Raw genomic sequence first — 20,063 nt, forward strand, 5'->3', positions numbered from 1 at the left:
TCCGCCACTGTGCGCGCTTTGGTTTGACCCTTTTTTGTAGTTCTAGTGTTTCAATAAAAAAATTTACCTTCATTCCCGTCTCGCCCGTGCCAACTTTCCGTTGCATCCCGGAAAAGCAAACTCCCAAGATCAAGTCTTGACAGTTTGTTGGAGAGTCAAAATAAAATACAGCAAAATATCATTACATTTAATGAAATTATTCATATAAATGTATCATTCATTCATCATTATTATAGCATTTATAGTTTGTGTAGTTTGTTGGAGAGTTAAAATAAAATACAGCAAAATATTATTAAATTTAACTAAATTGATCATATAAATTTAGCATTAACTCATCATTATTATAACATTTATAGTTTGTGTAGTTTGTTGGAGAGTCAGAATAGAATACAACAAAATATCATTAAATGTAATTAGATTATTCATATAAATATATAATTAATTTATTATTATTATATCATTTATAGTTTGTGTAGTTTGTTGTAGAGTTAGAATAAAATATAACAAAATATCATTAAAGTATTCATATAAATTAATCATTAATTTATCATAATTACAGCATTTATAGTTTGTGTAGTTTGTTGGAGAGTTAAAATAAAATACAGCAAAATATTATTAAATTTAACTAAATTAATCATATAAATTTAGCATCAACTTATCATTATTATAACATTTATAGTTTGTGTAGTTTGTTGGAGAGTCAGAATAAAATACAACAAAATATCATTAAATGTAATTAGATTATTCATATAAATATATAATTAATGTATTATTATTATAGCATTTATAGTTTGTGTAGTTTGTTGTAGAGTTAAAATAAAATACAACAAAATATAATTAAAGTATTCATATAAATTAATGATTAATTTATCAATATTACAGCATTTATAGATTGTGTAGTTTGTTGGAGAGTCAAAATAAAATACAGCAAAATATTATTACATTTAAGGAAATTATTCATATAAATGTATCATTCATTCATCATTATTGTAGCATTTATAGTTTGTGTAGTTTGTTGGCGAGTTAAAATAAAATACAGCAAAATATTATTACATTTAACTAAATTAATCATATAAATTTAGCATTAACTTATCATTATTATAACATTTATAGTTTGTGTAGTTTGTTGGAGAGTCAGAATAGAATACAACAAAATATCAATAAATGTAATTAGATTATTCATATAAATATATCATTAATTTATTATTATTATAGCATTTTTAGTTTGTGTAGTTTGTTGTAGAGTTAAAATAAAATACAACAAAATATCATTAAAGTATTCATATAAATTAATCATTAATTTATCATTATTACAGCATTTATAGATTGTGTAGTTTGTTGGAGAGTCAAAATAAAATACAGCAACATATCATTACATTTAATGAAATTATTCATATTAATGTATCATTCATTCGTCATTATTATAGCATTTATAGTTTGTGTAGTTTGTTGGAGAGTTAAAATAAAATACAGCAAAATATTATTAAATTTAACTAAATTAATCATATAAATTTAGCATCAACTTATCATTATTATAACATTTATAGTTTGTGTAGTTTGTTGGAGGGTCCGAATAAAATACAACAAAATATCATTAAATGTAATTAGATTATTCATATAAATATATAATTAATTTATTATTATTATAGCATTTATAGTCTTCGTAGTTTTTTGCAGAGTTAAAATAAAATACAACAAAATAGCATTAAAGTATTCATATAAATTAATCATTAATTTATCAATATTACAGCATTTATAGATTGTGTAGTTTGTTGGAGAGTCAAAATAAAATACAGCAAAATATCATTACATTTAATGAAATTATTCATATAAATGTATCATTCATTCATTCATCATTATTATAGCATTTATAGTTTGTGTAGTTTGTTGGAGAGTTAAAATAAAATACAGCAAAATATTATTAAATTTAACTAAATTAATCATATAAATTTAGCATTAACTTATCATTATTATAACATTTATAGTTTGTGTAGTTTGTTGGAGAGTCAGAATAGAATACAACAAAATATCATTAAATGTAATTAGATTATTCATATAAATATATAATTAATTTATTATTATTATAGCATTTATAGTTTGTGTAGTTTGTTGTAGAGTTAAAATAAAATACAACAAAATATCATTAAAGTATTCATATAAATTAATCATTAATTTATCAATATTACAGCATTTATAGATTGTGTAGTTTGTTGGAGAGTCAAAATAAAATACAGCAAAATATCATTACATTTAATGAAATTATTCATATAAATGTATCATTCATTCATTCATCATTATTATAGCATTTATAGTTTGTGTAGTTTGTTGGAGAGTTAAAATAAAATACAGCAAAATATTATTAAATTTAACTAAATTAATCATATAAATTTAGCATTAACTTATCATTATTATAACATTTATAGTTTGTGTAGTTTGTTGGAGAGTAAATAAAATACAACAAAATATCATTAAATGTAATTAGATTAATCATATAAATATATAATTAATTTATTATTATTATAGCATTTATAGTCTTCGTAGTTTTTTGTAGAGTTAAAATAAAATACAACAAAATATCATTAAAGTATTCATTTAAATTAATCATTAAGTTATCATTATTACAGCATTTATAGATTGTGTAGTTTGTTGGAGAGTCAAAATAAAATACAGCAAAATATCATTACATTTAATGAAATTATTCATATAAATGTATCATTCATTCATTCATCATTATTATAGCATTTATAGTTTGTGTAGTTTGTTGGAGAGTTAAAATAAAATACAGCAAAATATTATTAAATTTAACTAAATTAATCATATAAATTTAGCATTAACTTATCATTATTATAACATTTATAGTTTGTGTAGTTTGTTGGAGAGTAAATAAAATACAACAAAATATCATTAAATGTAATTAGATTATTCATATAAATATATAATTAATTTATTATTATTATAGCATTTATAGTCTTCGTAGTTTTTTGCAGAGTTAAAATAAAATACAACAAAATAGCATTAAAGTATTCATATAAATTAATCATTAATTTATCAATATTACAGCATTTATAGATTGTGTAGTTTGTTGGAGAGTCAAAATAAAATACAGCAAAATATCATTACATTTAATGAAATTATTCATATTAATGTATCATTCATTCGTCATTATTATAGCATTTATAGTTTGTGTAGTTTGTTGGAGAGTTAAAATAAAATACAGCAAAATATTATTAAATTTAACTAAATTAATCATATAAATTTAGCATCAACTTATCATTATTATAACATTTATAGTTTGTGTAGTTTGTTGGAGGGTCCGAATAAAATACAACAAAATATCATTAAATGTAATTAGATTATTCATATAAATATATAATTAATTTATTATTATTATAGCATTTATAGTCTTCGTAGTTTTTTGCAGAGTTAAAATAAAATACAACAAAATAGCATTAAAGTATTCATATAAATTAATCATTAATTTATCAATATTACAGCATTTATAGATTGTGTAGTTTGTTGGAGAGTCAAAATAAAATACAGCAAAATATCATTACATTTAATGAAATTATTCATATAAATGTATCATTCATTCATTCATCATTATTATAGCATTTATAGTTTGTGTAGTTTGTTGGAGAGTTAAAATAAAATACAGCAAAATATTATTAAATTTAACTAAATTAATCATATAAATTTAGCATTAACTTATCATTATTATAACATTTATAGTTTGTGTAGTTTGTTGGAGAGTCAGAATAGAATACAACAAAATATCATTAAATGTAATTAGATTATTCATATAAATATATAATTAATTTATTATTATTATAGCATTTATAGTTTGTGTAGTTTGTTGTAGAGTTAAAATAAAATACAACAAAATATCATTAAAGTATTCATATAAATTAATCATTAATTTATCAATATTACAGCATTTATAGATTGTGTAGTTTGTTGGAGAGTCAAAATAAAATACAGCAAAATATCATTACATTTAATGAAATTATTCATATAAATGTATCATTCATTCATTCATCATTATTATAGCATTTATAGTTTGTGTAGTTTGTTGGAGAGTTAAAATAAAATACAGCAAAATATTATTAAATTTAACTAAATTAATCATATAAATTTAGCATTAACTTATCATTATTATAACATTTATAGTTTGTGTAGTTTGTTGGAGAGTAAATAAAATACAACAAAATATCATTAAATGTAATTAGATTAATCATATAAATATATAATTAATTTATTATTATTATAGCATTTATAGTCTTCGTAGTTTTTTGTAGAGTTAAAATAAAATACAACAAAATATCATTAAAGTATTCATTTAAATTAATCATTAAGTTATCATTATTACAGCATTTATAGATTGTGTAGTTTGTTGGAGAGTCAAAATAAAATACAGCAAAATATCATTACATTTAATGAAATTATTCATATAAATGTATCATTCATTCATCATTATTATAGCATTTATAGTTTGTGTCGTTTGTTGGAGAGTTAAAATAAAATACAGCAAAATATTATTAAATTTAACTAAATTAATCATATAAATTTAGCATTAACTTATCATTATTATAACATTTATAGTTTGTGTAGTTTGTTGAAGAGTTAAAATAAAATACAACAAAATATCATTAAAGTATTCATATAAATTAATCATTAATTTATCAATATTACAGCATTTATAGATTTTGTAGTTTGTTGGAGAGTCAAAATAAAATACAGCAAAATATAATTACATTTAATGAAATTATTCATATAAATGTATCATTCATTCATCATTATTATAGCATTTATAGTTTGTGTAGTTTGTTGGAGAGTTAAAATAAAATACAGCAAAATATTATTAAATTTAACTAAATTAATCATATAAATTTAGCATCAACTTATCATTATTATAACATTTATAGTTTGTGTAGTTTGTTGGAGAGTCAGAATAGAATACAACAAAATATCATTAAATGTAATTAGATTATTCATATAAATATATAATTAATTTATTATTATTATAGCATTTTTAGTTTGTGTAGTTTGTTGTAGAGTTAAAATAAAATACAACAAAATATCATTAAAGTATTCATATAAATTAATCATTAATTTATCATTATTACAGCATTTATATTATAGATTGTGTAGTTTGTTGGAGAGTCAGAATATAACACAGCAAAATATTATTAAATGTAATTAGATTATTTATATAAATATATAATTAATTTATTATTATTATAGCATTTATAGTTTGTGTAGTTTGTTGGAGAGTTAAAATAAAATACAGCAAAATATTATTAAATTTAACTAAATTGATCATATAAATTTAGCATTAACTTATTATTATAACATTTATAGTTTGTGTAGTTTGTTGGAGAGTCAGAATAGAATACAATGAAAGTAATTAGATTATTCATATAAATATATAATAAATGTATTAGTATAGCATTTATAGTTTGTGTAGTTTGTTGTAGAGTTAAAATAAAATACAACAAAATATCATTAAAGTATTCATATAAATTAATGATTAATTTATCATTATTACAGCATTTATAGATCATGTAGTTTGTTGGAGAATCAAAATAAAATACAGCAAAATATCATTACATTTAATGAAATTATTCATATAAATGTATCATTCATTCATCATTATTGTAGCATTTATAGTTTGTGTAGTTTGTTGGAGAGTTAAAATAAAATACAGCAAAATATTATTAAATTTAACTAAATTAATCATATAGATTTAGCATCAACTTATCATTATTATAACATTTATAGTTTGTGTAGTTTGTTGGAGAGTCAGAATAAAATACAACAAAATATCATTAAATGTAATTAGATTATTCATATAAATATATAATTAATGTATTATTATTATAGCATTTATAGTTTGTGTAGTTTGTTGTAGAGTTAAAATAAAATACAACAAAATATAATTAAAGTATTCATATAAATTAATCATTAATTTATCAATATTACAGCGTTTATAGATTGTGTAGTTTGTTGGAGAGTCAAAATAAAAGTTCAGTTCAACTTATATTCAATTGAATGGACTGCAAAGACAAGATATTTAATGTTTGAATTGATAAACTTGTTTTCTTTTTGCAAATAATCACAAACTTTGAATTTAATGGCAGCAACACATTGCAAAGAAGTTGTCACATGGGGCATTGTTACCACTGTGTTACATGGCCTTTTCTTTTAACAACACTCAGTAAACGTTTGGGAACTGAGGGGACACATTTTTGAAGCTTCTCAGGTGGAATTCTTTCCCATTCTTGCTTGATGTACAGCTTAAGTTGTTCAACAGTCCGGGGGTCTCCGTTGTGCTATTTTAGGCTTCATAATGCGCCACACATTTTCAATGGGAGACAGGTCTGGACTCCAGGCAGTCTATTCAATTGAATATAAGTTGAAAAGGATTTGCAAATCATTGTATTCTGTTTTTATTTACCATTTACACAACGTGACAACTTCACTTGCACAAAGGCGGTCTTAAAGAGTGTCATGGTGTCTCCAGCATGGCAACATGTGAACGGCAGACCTCGGGTTGACAATGTGGCCTTTGAAACATTTACTCCCGCATGACAAACTCCCTTAAAATAGTCTTTTGTGTGTGTGTGATCGAAGCGAGAGCAGGAAAAGACGCACACGTGCATGCATGTACATGTGACGTAGGACTTTTCTCTTTTTTTTTTCTCTCTATGCACATTACAGTCCGTTTCAAAGAGAGGGCCATTTTCCCCCCCGAGGACAACAGAGCCCAGCTGTCAGCGCTGAGAAAGAAAAAGTCACAGTGAAACAATACACAGAAATAATGGAGGCCTTTGCTTAGTCACAAACCATATTTGACTTTAGCTCCTTAAAGCCTGGACCCATGAATAATTGTGAGCATTCACACATATTGTTTTCTACACTAAAATTAATCTATTTATTCTTCTTCATTTTTCATCATTATTATTATTATTATTATTATGTTATTATTATATTATCATTATTATTATTATTTTTTGTATTATTATTATGTATTAATCTTATAATAATAATAATAATAATAAATAGTAATATTATTATTATTGTATTATTATTATTATTATTTCATACTGTTTATTAATTTATTAACTATATTTGACTTTAGCCCCTTAAAGCCTGGACCCATGAATAATTGTGAGCATTCACACATATTGTTTTCTACACTAAAATTCATCTATTTATTCTTCTTCATTTTTCATTATTATTATTATTATTATTATGTTATTATTATTTATTTTTTTTATTATTATTTATTATTTATTATTTGTATGTATTAATCTTATAATAATAATAATAATAAATAGTATTATTATTATTATTGTATTATTATTATTATTTCATACTGTTTATTAATTTATTAACTATATTTGACTTTAGCCCCTTAAAGCCTGGACCCATGAATAATTGTGAGCATTCACACATATTGTTTTCTACACTAAAATGCATCTATTTATTCTTCTTAATTTTTCATTATTATTATTATTATGTTATTATTATTATATTATTATTATTATTTATTATTATTATTTATTATTATTATGTATTAATCTTATAATAATAATAAATAATAATAATAAATAGTATTATTATTATTATTGTATTATTATTATTATTTCATACTGTTTATTAATTTATTAACTATATTTGACATTAGCCCCTTAAAGCCTGGACCCATGAATAATTGTGAGCATTCACACATATTGTTTTCTACACTAAAATGCATCTATTTATTCTTCTTAATTTTTCATTATTATTATTATTATGTTATTATTATATTATTATTATTATTTATTATTATTATTTATTATTATTATTTATTATTATTATGTATTAATCTTATAATAATAATAAATAATAATAATAAATAGTATTATTATTATTATTGTATTATTATTATTATTTCATACTGTTTATTAATTTATTAACTATATTTGACTTTAGCCCCTTAAAGCCTGGACCCATGAATAATTGTGAGCATTCACACATATTGTTTTCTACACTAAAATGCATCTACTTATTCTTCTTAATTTTTCATTATTATTATTATTATTATTATTATTATTATTATGTTATTATTATATTATTATTATTATTATTTATTATTATTATGTATTAATCTTATTATGTATTAATCTTATAATAATAATAAATAATAATAATAAATAGTATTATTATTATTATTGTATTATTATTATTATTTCATACTGTTTATTAATTTATTAACTATATTTGACTTTAGCCCCTTAAAGCCTGGACCCATGAATAATTGTGAGCATTCACACATATTGTTTTCTACACTAAAATGCATCTATTTATTCTTCTTAATTTTTCATTATTATTATTATTATTATTATTATTATGTTATTATTATATTATTATTATTATTTATTATTATTATTTATTATTATTATTTATTATTATTATGTATTAATCTTATAATAATAATAAATAGTAGTATTATTATTATTATTTTATACTGTTTATTAATTTATTAACTATATTTGACTTTAGCCCCTTAAAGCCTGGACCCATGAATAATTGTGAGCATTCACACATATTGTTTTCTACACTAAAATTCATCTATTTATTCTTCTTCTTCTCCAGATTCTGGCACGCTCCACCTGCCACATTTTTCATTATTATTATTATATTATTATTATGATTATTATTATGATTATTATTATGATTTTGTTATTAAAAAAAAAAATATTTAATATTATTTATTAATTTATTAACTATATTTGACTTTAGCCCCTTAAAGCCTGGACTCATGATTAATTGTGAGCATTCACACATATTGTTTTCTACACTAAAATTAATCTATTTATTCTTCATCTTCTTCTCCAGATTCTAGCGCGCTCTACCTTCCACATTTTTCATTATTATTATTATGTTATTATTATATTACACACCGCGTGATCGCCACAAAATAATACATCAAATCAAATCGAATCGTACACACTAAAAAAGGCTGGGTTATTTTGATAACCCAATTGATGAGTTGCGAGTATTGGGTTAAAATTTTGAGTTATTTTTATGAAGAGCAATCCATTTTTCGGGTTATAAGGGTATTAATATAACTACATTTATGGGTTTCAAAACTATGAACCATGTTTGGGTTGTTTTTCAATGAGTAACGCATTTTTGGGTAAAAGGCTTTTTTATATTAAAAAGGTATTTTTTTTCTTGAAGGGAATTTTATTAAGGATTAATCTCATTAACATTATTTACAATCTCACATCTTATGTACATGAAAATATTTGAGCATGTTGTATAGAACTACTACGACTATATACAGCAATTATTGTAAAAAATGTCAATCATATCTTGCTTTTGAGTACATTTTAATGGAATAAAAATTATTTTAATCAGTAGTCGGGAAGGATTAGGACAAACCAGCGGTAAAATGTATCATTTTTAACCAACTATTGGGCCAACATTTTTTAGTGTGTAGCTCCTGAATCATGACGTGGCCAAAGATTGCCACCTTTCGTCGCCATCTTGTGGACTATGTGAGTAAATTAGGCTGAAGACAATGAATTGTACATGAAAGTGAATTTACCTATATGACCCAATCCAAACAACCTTCCCTAGTCATGGTGCAAAAAAATATGCAACCAACACAAATGTCAACACTTGATATTTCTGATTGATTACAAAACTTTGAGGTCATCACAGAAGTAAACAAAGTAGGAGTCCAAATTTCACATACTCTTAATATCTAATTATATATCTATTATATTAACATATGTACACACCCATATATATATATATACATACATAGTGAGAGATAAATATTTTACATGAAGTCTGCTTTCCGCCTTCAACCTTAATTTTTTTATGTGGCCTCCAAACCTAAAAGTTCAGACACCCCTGGTGCAATGTAAACATTATATTTATTTGAAAAATCTAAAGACTGTGTGTTGCTCGATGGTATTTATAATGCATGCCATGCAATAAAAAAAACTAATTTAGAGTTGCATTACCTTTAATACCTGCCGTTTCAATTTCGATACGCAATTTCAACACAGTTTTACTATAAAATATATTGTAAAATATTACATGATTTCACATTGCATTAATGGAGTAAGTGTCCATACTGATGTGTCAGTAGAAAAAATATCCCTTTCAAATTTGGCAAAGTTTCTCTGCAGAAATCGTTTCTTCTTTGTGGCAACCTTGCAGGATCACTGGACAGCCCTCTACTTAGTCAATTACTACCCTCTCGTGGATGACACGTTTAATGCATGCAACTGATCTGATAGGTCATGCTTTTTAGGAAAAAAAACAAATCAAATCAAATCAAATCAACTTTATTTATAAATGATGCATCGCTTACCATTTAAAACCACCAGTAAAAAAATCGTTTTTATAGAGTAAAAAAAAATATATATATATATATATATATATATATATATATATATATATATATATATATATATATATATATATATATATATATATATATATATATATATATATATATATATAGCAGGGCCTGGGGAATCTGTGGTGGGCTCTCCTATTTCTGGGGCTGAGGTTGCCGAGGTAGTTAAAAAGCTCCTCGGTGGCAAGGCCCCGGGGGTGGATGAGATTCGCCCGGAGTTCCTTAAGGCTCTGGATGTTGTGGGGCTGTCTTGGTTGACAAGACTCTGCAACTTCGCGTGGACATCGGGGGCGGTACCTCTGGATTGGCAGACCGGGGTGGTGGTTCCTCTCTTTAAGAAGGGGAACCGGAGGGTGTGTTCCAACTATCGTGGGATCACACTCCTCAGCCTTCCCGGTAAGGTCTATTCAGGTGTACTGGAGAGGAGGCTACGCCGGATAGTCGAACCTCGGATTCAGGAGGAACAGTGTGGTTTTCGTCCTGGTCGTGGAACTGTGGACCAGCTCTATACTCTCGGCAGGGTCCTTGAGGGTGCATGGGAGTTTGCCCAACCAGTCTACATGTGCTTTGTGGACTTGGAGAAGGCATTCGACCGTGTACCCCGGGAAGTCCTGTGGGGAGTGCTCAGAGAGTATGGGGTATCGGACTGTCTGATTGTGGCAGTTCGCTCCCTGTATAATCAGTGTCAGAGCTTGGTCCGCATTGCCGGCAGTAAGTCGGACACGTTTCCAGTGAGGGTTGGACTCCGCCAAGGCTGCCCTTTGTCACCCATTCTGTTCATAACCTTTATGGACAGAATTTCTAGGCGCAGTCAAGGCGTTGAGGGGATCTGGTTTGGTGGCTGCAGGATTAGGTCACTGCTATTTGCAGATGATGTGGTCCTGATGGCTTCCTCCGGCCAAGATCTTCAGCTCTCACTGGATCGGTTCGCAGCCGAGTGTGAAGCGACTGGGATGGGAATCAGCACCTCCAAGTCCGAGTCCATGGTTCTCTCCCGGAAAAGGGTGGAGTGCCATCTGGAGGAGATCTTGCCCCAAGTGGAGGAGTTCAAGTACCTCGGAGTCTTGTTCACGAGTGGGGGAAGAGTGGATCGTGAGATCGACAGGCGGATCGGTGCGGCGTCTTCAGTAATGCGGACGCTGTATCGATCCGTTGTGGTGAAGAAGGAGCTGAGCCGGAAGGCAAAGCTCTCGATTTACCGGTCGATCTACGTTCCCATCCTCACCTATGGTCATGAGCTTTGGGTCATGACCGAAAGGACAAGATCACGGGTAAAAGCGGCCGAAATGAGTTTCCTCCGCCGAGTGGCGGGGCTCTCCCTTAGAGATAGGGTGAGAAGCTCTGTCATTCGGGGGGAGCTCAAAGTAAAGCCGCTGCTCCTCCACATCGAGAGGAGCCAGATGAGGTGGTTCGGGCATCTGGTCAGGATGCCACCCGAACGCCTCCCTAGGAAGGTGTTTCGGGCACGTCCGACCAGTAGGAGGCCACGGGGAAGACCCAGGACACGCTGGGAAGACTATCTCTCCCGGCTGGCCTGGGAACGCCTCGGGATCCCCCGGGAGGAGCTGGACGAAGTGGCTGGGGAGAGGGAAGTCTGGGCTTCCCTGCTTAAGCTGCTGCCCCCGCGACCCGACCTCGGATAAGCGGAAGAAGATGGATGGATGGATGGATATATATGTATATATATATATATATATATATATATATATATATATATATATATATATATATATATATATATATACAATTATTTTTTTTGTTTGTTTTGTTTTGTTTGCAATTTAATCTTAAAATAAAGGTCTGAAATTCGTACCATTCGTACCGAAAGCACGACAAAAACAAAGTGTAACCTATTTTTATGGACTTGCCTCTTTGTGATGTTAAGTTCCTGTTATAAGCTGTTATTCGGTATATGCCTTGAGCTCTTATTTTGAAGACGCTAAGAGCGGAAGTGGTGACACGTTGTGGTGGAGCTGAGTTTTGAAAACAAATTAAATAAAATCCAAATTTAAGTTATTTACTGAAATTGAGTGAGCCTACGGCTTTGCACGTTGTTTTTTTTATATATATTTATATATTGCATTCTATTTTAGTTACTTCGAATTTACAACCCCCTGGCGCTGTTTTGTACTGTTTTGTACTTTGATTATTATTTCTCAACCGTTTGTAAATGTTGAAATATATAAAAGGTTTATAAAATAGAATAAATAAATAAAGTACAGCACAGCATCATCATTTTCACAGCTTTTTGGTTGTTAGAGGTAGAGAGTGTTTTAACGTAGAGTTATAATTCCTTTTTAAAGGCACAAAAAATAGGTCAGGTATTGAGAAACTTACATTTATGAATATAAAATTTAGCCAATAGCATAATGAGGTTGCAAAGGTAAAATCCCTTCTCAATTTTTTTTTTCATACAGTGTAAAAATCCAAATAGCACATCTTTATTTCGTTTGTTATCAAAACTCCGCTCCACCGCAACGTGTCACCACTTCCGCACTTAGCGCCTTCAAAATAAGAGCTCGAGACATATACCGTATAACACACAGCCATACTTGCCAACCCTCCCGAATTTTCCGGGAGACTCCCGAAATTCAGCGCCTCTCCCGAAAACCTCCCGGGACAAATATTCTCCCGAAAATCTCCCGATTTTCAGCCGGAGCTGGAGGCCACGCCCCCTCCAGCTCCATGCGGACCTGAGTGAGGACAGCCTTTTTTTTTTATGACGGGAGGACAACAGGGTGACAAGAACTAAATCATCCAGACTAGAGATAAATTGTATTATTATGTTTATCTTACCTAAAAATAAATATATTAATTAATTTATTTATTTTTTTTAAAACTAAATACATTTTTACTATATTTTGCTAAAAACATCAAAATTAATTGTATTTTTATTTTGTATTTTTTCATCCAACCATAGAATTATACATTAAAATAAACATATATGAAATAATTAATTTTAAATGATCATAATAATTCATTTAAAATGACCATATTTAATTATTAAAATAATTGCTTATTTATCAACAACTTTAGCATTTTATTCATTACATTTTGAAGCTCTCAGAAGCCAAGTTATGTTATATTCCTTAAGATTTATTTATGCAAGTTTGAAGTATCAATTATCTAAACATATTTTCAGGATGTAGATATATATATATATATATAAACCACGCCCCCGCCCACAACCACGCCCCCACCCCGACCTCCCGAAATCGGAGGTCTCAAGGTTGGCAAGTATGCACCAGCTTAAGACAGGAACTTAACATCACAAAGAGGAAAGTCCATAAAAATATCTTTAAAAAGCAAAGACGTGTCATAGAGGCTTCAAATAGGATTAGAGCAATGGCGTTTTGAAAATAAAACCTCTGGTATCTGCAAATGGGGGAAAAACACATCCGTTTTGGTCTGATTTTTTTGTTTGTTTGTTTGCAATTTTATCTTGAAATTCGTACCGATAGCACGACAAAAACAAAAGTGTAAACTATTTTTAAGGACTTGCCTCTTTGTGATGTTACGTTCCCGTTACAAGCTGTTACACAGTATATGCCTTGAGCTCTTATTTTGAAGGCGTGTTTTCTGACAAGACGAAGCTCCGCCGTTGCTAGCTGCGGCTAACTGAGATGAAGCTAGCCGACTCTCCGAACTATACGGTAATTAGACGTCTTTCTTTTGCGGGGCCGTGATCCCACCGCTGCCACCAACGTAACCGAGGGTTTATATATGTCGCCTATACTGTATACAACTACAAAATAACAAACACGAAGGCTCCGGTTTTACACGAGGACCACTTTATTCCGTTTGTTTTCAAAACAACGTGTCACCACTTCCGCTCTTGGCGCCTTCAAAATAAGAGCTCAAGGCATATACCGTGTGACAGGAACTTAACATCACAAAGAGGCAAGTCCATAAAAATAGGTTACACTTCGTTTTTGTCGTGCTTTTGGTACAAATGGTACGAATTTCAGACCTTTATTTTAAGATGAAATTGCAAACAAAACAACAACAACAACAACAAATTATATATATATATATATATATATATATATGATTATTTTTTTGTCCATAAAATAGGTTACAAAAGCAAAGACGTGTCATAGGGGCTTCAAAGAGGATTTGAGCAGTGGCATTTAAAAAAATATTGATTTTGAAAATAAAACCTCTGGCATCTGCAAATGAAAAAAAAACATCTGTTTTTTTTGTTTGTTTGCAATTTCATCTTAAAATTAACGTCTGAAATTCGTACCGAAAGCACGACAACTTGCCTCTCTGTGATGTTAAGTTCCCGTTATAAGCTGTTACACAGTATATGCCTCGAGCTCTTATTTTGAAGGCGTGTTTTCTGACAAGACGAAGCTCCGCCGTCGCTAGCTGACTCCGAACTTTACGGTAATTAGACGTCTTTCTCGCCGCTGCCACCAACGTAACCGAGGGTTTATATATGTCGCCTATACTGTATACAACTACAAAATAACAAACACGAAGGCTCCAGTTTTACACGAGGACCACTTTATTTTCAAAACAATGTGTCACCACTTCCGCTCTTAGCGCCTTCAAAATAAGAGCTCAAGGCATATACCGTTTGACAGGAACTTAACATCACAAAGAGTCAAGTCCATAAAAATAGGTTACAAAATCAAATACGTGTCATAGGGGCTTCAAATAGGATTTGAGCAGTGGCATTTAAAAAAAATATTGATTTTGAAAATAAAACCTATGGCATCTTCAAAAAGATGGAAAAAAACCATCCGTTTTGGTTGTTTGCAATTTCATCTTTAAAATAAACGTCTGAAATTCGTACCGAAAGCACGACAAAAACAAAAGTGTAACCTATTTTTATGGACTTGCCTCTTTGTAATGTTAAGTTCCTGTCATAAGCTGTTGCACAGTATATGCCTTGAGCTCTTATTTTGAAGGCGTGTTTTCTGACAAGACGAAGCTCCGCCGTCGCTAGCTGCGGCTTACTGGGATGAAGCTAGCCGACTCTCCGAATTTTACGGTAATTAGACGTCGGGTTTATATATGTCGCCTATACTGTATACAACTACTAAATAACAAACACGAAGGCTCCGGTTTTACACGAGGACCACTTTATTTTCGTTTGTTTTCAAAATAACGTGTCACCACTTCCGCTCTTGGCGCCTTCAAAATAAGAGCTCAAGGCATATATATCGTATGACAGGAACTTAACATCACAAAGAGGCAAGTCCATAAAAATAGGTTACACTTCGTTTTTGTCGTGCTTTTGGTACAAATGGTACGAATTTCAGACCTTTATTTTAAGATGAAATTGCAAACAAAACAACAACAACAACAAAAAATAATATATATATATATATATATATATATATATATATATATATATATATATATATATATATATATATATATATATATGATTATTTTTTTGTCCATAAAAATAGGTTACAAAAGCAAAGACGTGTCATAGGGGCTTCAAAGAGGATTTGAGCAGTGGCATTTAAAAAAATATTGATTTTGAAAATAAAACCTCTGACATCTGCAAATGGAGAAAAAAACATCTGTTTTTTTTGTTTGTTTGTTTGCAATTTCATCTTAAAATTAACGTCTGAAATTCGTACCGAAAGCACGACAACTTGCCTCTCTGTGATGTTAAGTTCCCGTTATAAGCTGTTACACAGTATATGCCTTGAGCTCTTATTTTGAAGGCGTGTTTTCTGACAAGACGAAGCTCCGCCGTCGCTAGCTGACTCCGAACTTTACGGTAATTAGACGTCTTTCTCACCACTGCCACCAACGTAACCGAGGGGTTTATATATGTCGCCTATACTGTATACAACTACAAAATAACAAACACGAAGGCTCCGGTTTTACACGAGGACCACTTTATTTCGTTTGTTTTCAAAACCACTTCCGCTCTTACCGCCTTCAAAATAAGAGCTCAAGGCATATACCGAACTTAACATCACAAAGAGGCAAGTCCATAAAAAATAGGTTACAAAAGCAAATACGTGTCATAGGGGCTTCAAATAGGATTTGAGCAGTGGCATTTTAAAAAAACATTGATTTTGAAAATAAAACCTATGGCATCTTCAAATGGATGGAAAAAAAACATCAGTTTTGGTCTGTTTTGGTTGCAATTTCATCTTAAAAATAAATGTCTGAAATTCGTACCATTCGTACCGAAAGCACGACAAAAACAAAAGTGTAACCTATTTTTATGGACTTGCCTCTTTGTGATGTTAAGTTCCTGTTATAAGATGTTACACAGTATATGCCTTGAGCTCTTATTTTGAAGGCGTGTTTTCTGACAAGACGAAGCTCCGCCGTCGCCTAACTGAGATGAAGCTAGCCGACTCTCCGAACTCTACGGTAATTAGACGTCTTTCTCGCCGCTGCCACCAACGTAACCGAGGGGTTTATATATGTCGCCTATACTGTATACAACTACAAAATAACAAACACGAAGGCTCCAGTTTTACACGAGGACCACTTTATTTTCGTTTGTTTTCAAAACAACGTGTCACCACTTCCGCTCTTGGCGCCTTCAAAATAAGAGCTCGAGGCATATACCGTTTGCCAGGAACTTAACATCACAAAGAGGCAAGTCCATAAAAATAGGTTACACTTCGTTTTTGTCGTGCTTTTGGTACAAATGGTACGAATTTCAGACCTTTATTTTAAGATGAAATTGCAAACAAAACAACAACAACAACAAAAAATTATATATATATATATATATATATATATATTAAGGCTGAAACGACGCGTCGACGTAGTCGATGTCATCGGTTACGTAAATACGTCGACGCCGTTTTTGTGCGTCGGCGCGTCGCATATTTACGTCACACTACTTTACTGTCATGGCGGAGCGCAAAGCAGACGATGCGAGCGAGGGGAAAAAAGCACGCAAAAAGTCGTCAAAAGTGTGGGAGTATTTCAATAAACGGCTTAATAATGTTGTTGTATGCACACTGTGTCGAGCGGAAATGGCCTATCATAGCAGCACAACGGCTATGAACGAACATTTGAAAAGAAAACCCCCGACAGCGTTCTTGCCATCACCATCAACAAGTCAATCGTCCGCGTGCGTATACGTTGTCATTATTACACAAAAACATGAATGTGTCATTTGTATCTGCGTTGTAAATTCATAAACTAAAGCACCGTTTCGCTCTGAGAGGCGCGTTTGGCGTGCCTGTTCAGTGTTTACAAAGACGCGCTCCTCTTTAACGCTGTGGAGAGGCGGCGGCGGCGAGCGAGCGGCGAGGCGGGGCGCGCCGGGAGCGACGCCGCAAACGTGCCCAGGTGCGCGATCCGCGCAGTTGGAAGAGAAAAGACTTTGTGTAAAATTAAAAGATTGTAAACCTGGCAAAGCCGTCTGGCGTTCAGTCTGTCGGTCCTGAAAGAACCCCACGGCACAAGACGTGTCACAAACGCTAACGTTAATTAGTTGTGCAAATACCTTTTACAACATTAACAGTTACATATACTATGTACAAACCAACAATTAACTTTCACTTTAATCATACTATCATTGTTGTGTTATTAAGCAAAATAAGCAATACTTTTATTTTTGTTGAAATGTTTACACTGTACACTTTTTTGTATTGGATGTTTAGCTTTATTTTTGCACATTTTAGCAAATAAGCAATACTTTTACTTTTGTTGAAATGTTTACACTTGTTACAGAATATTTCCGTTTTGTACTTTTTTGTATTGGATGTTTATCTTTATTTTTGCACATTTTAAAGCAAAATAAGCAATATTTGAAATGCTTATACTATTCCAGAATATTAAGATTTGCACTGGATGTTTACTTTTATATTTGCACATTAAAAAGCAAATAAGCTACTTTTAATTTTGTTAAATGTTAAAAGTTTTAAATGTTTACATTGTTACAGAATATTTTGTCATGTTGTTGTCAATGTTGACTGACTAGTGGCCATACTTTTTTTTTTGTAAATAAAAGCCATGCCTTTTGAAAAAACTGGCCTACATTTATTTTTTCCTCTTCATTTTAAATTTAAAAAAAAATCGGTAAAAGGAAAAATAATCTATAGATTAATCGAAAAAACAATCTATAGATTAACCGATTAATCGAAAAAATAATCTATAGATTAATCGATAGAAAAATCATCGTTAGTTGCAGCCCTAATATATATATATATATATATATATATATATATATATATATATATATATATATATATATATATATATATATATATATATATATATATATATATATATATATGATTATTTTTTTGTCCATAAAAATAGGTTACAAAAGCAAAGACGTGTCATAGGGGCTTCAAAGAGGATTTGAGCAGTGGCATTTTAAAAAATATTGATTTTGAAAATAAAACCTCTGACATCTGCAAATGAAAAAAAAAACATCTGTTTTTTTTTTGTTTGATTTCAATTTCATCTTAAAATTAACGTCTGAAATTCGTACCGAAAGCACGACAACTTGCCTCTCTGTGATGTTAAGTTCCCGTTATAAGCTGTTACACAGTATATGCCTTGAGCTCTTATTTTGAAGGCGTGTTTTCTGACAAGACGAAGCGCCGCCGTCGCTAGCTGACGCCGAACTTTACGGTAATTAGACGTCTTTCTCGCCGCTGCCACCAACGTAACCGAGGGTTTATATATGTCGCCTATACTGTATACAACTACTAAATAACAAACACGAAGGCTCCGGTTTTACACGAGGACCACTTTATTTCGTTTGTTTTCAAAACCACTTCCGCTCTTACCGCCTTCAAAATAAGAGCTCGAGGCATATACCGTATAACAGCTTATAACAGGAATTTAACATCACAAAGAGGCAAGTCCATAAAAATAGGTTACAAAAGCAAAGACGTGTCATAGGGGCTTCAAAGAGGCGTTTAAAAAAAAAAGTCCCTCCTTGGATTAAAAAGTGACGCGATTTGAACCAACTTAAATCGAGTCCTCCGAGGGCAGGCGGGATGGCGGATGACGGCGAGGAAGACCAGGAGGAGAACCGCAAGAGGCGGACGCACACCTTCCCTATCGTCCGCCACACGGACATGCCCAAGCCCATGAAGACGGAGGCCATCGCCTTCTGCATGGCGGCCTTCGAAAAGTTCGCCAACAACAACGAGCACGCGGCCAAGATGGTGAAAGAGGCCATGGACAAGAAGTTCGGCGCCGCCTGGCACGTCGTCATCGGCGAAAGCTTCGGATTTGGTGTCACTCATGAAACTAAGAATCTCCTCTACATGTTCTTTGGGGGGAACTTGGCGGTTTGCTTGTGGAAGTTCTGCTGACGTCATCATTTCATCAAATAATCATCTGAACACGGTTCGAAATAAAACATGACAACAAATGACGTCACGTCCGTGTTTACAATGACTTTCTTCTTCGCTGGCAGTATCTGCGCACACTAGCGTGGTAAACCGGAAACGGCCGTAAATACGCCACCTGTATTTATTTTAATATTATCAGATATGTACACAAAAATGGCACAATAATAAAACGCACATCCTTGTACCCTACAATAAACCAAATTATAAAAAAAAAAGTTTGTCACTACCGGGTTTACTGAACTGCCAGATCTGTTGCGCATGCGCCAAACGTTGTTCCTACTCCACTCGTTTGTTTTTTTTAAACAATTTTCTAAAATATACGTAGTTGTTTA

The 20,063-nt window shown here is 30.7% G+C and overlaps 1 pseudogene; it reads left to right on the forward strand.

Moving 5' to 3' along the window:
• Positions 1-19,220: 19,220 nt before the first annotated feature.
• LOC133572914 (dynein axonemal light chain 4 pseudogene) lies at positions 19,221-19,922 on the forward strand (annotated as a pseudogene).
• Positions 19,923-20,063: the final 141 nt, after the last annotated feature.

Source organism: Nerophis lumbriciformis, linkage group LG30 (genome assembly GCF_033978685.3).
Source record: "Nerophis lumbriciformis linkage group LG30, RoL_Nlum_v2.1, whole genome shotgun sequence".
In the NCBI taxonomy this organism is placed as follows: Eukaryota; Metazoa; Chordata; class Actinopteri; order Syngnathiformes; family Syngnathidae; genus Nerophis; species Nerophis lumbriciformis.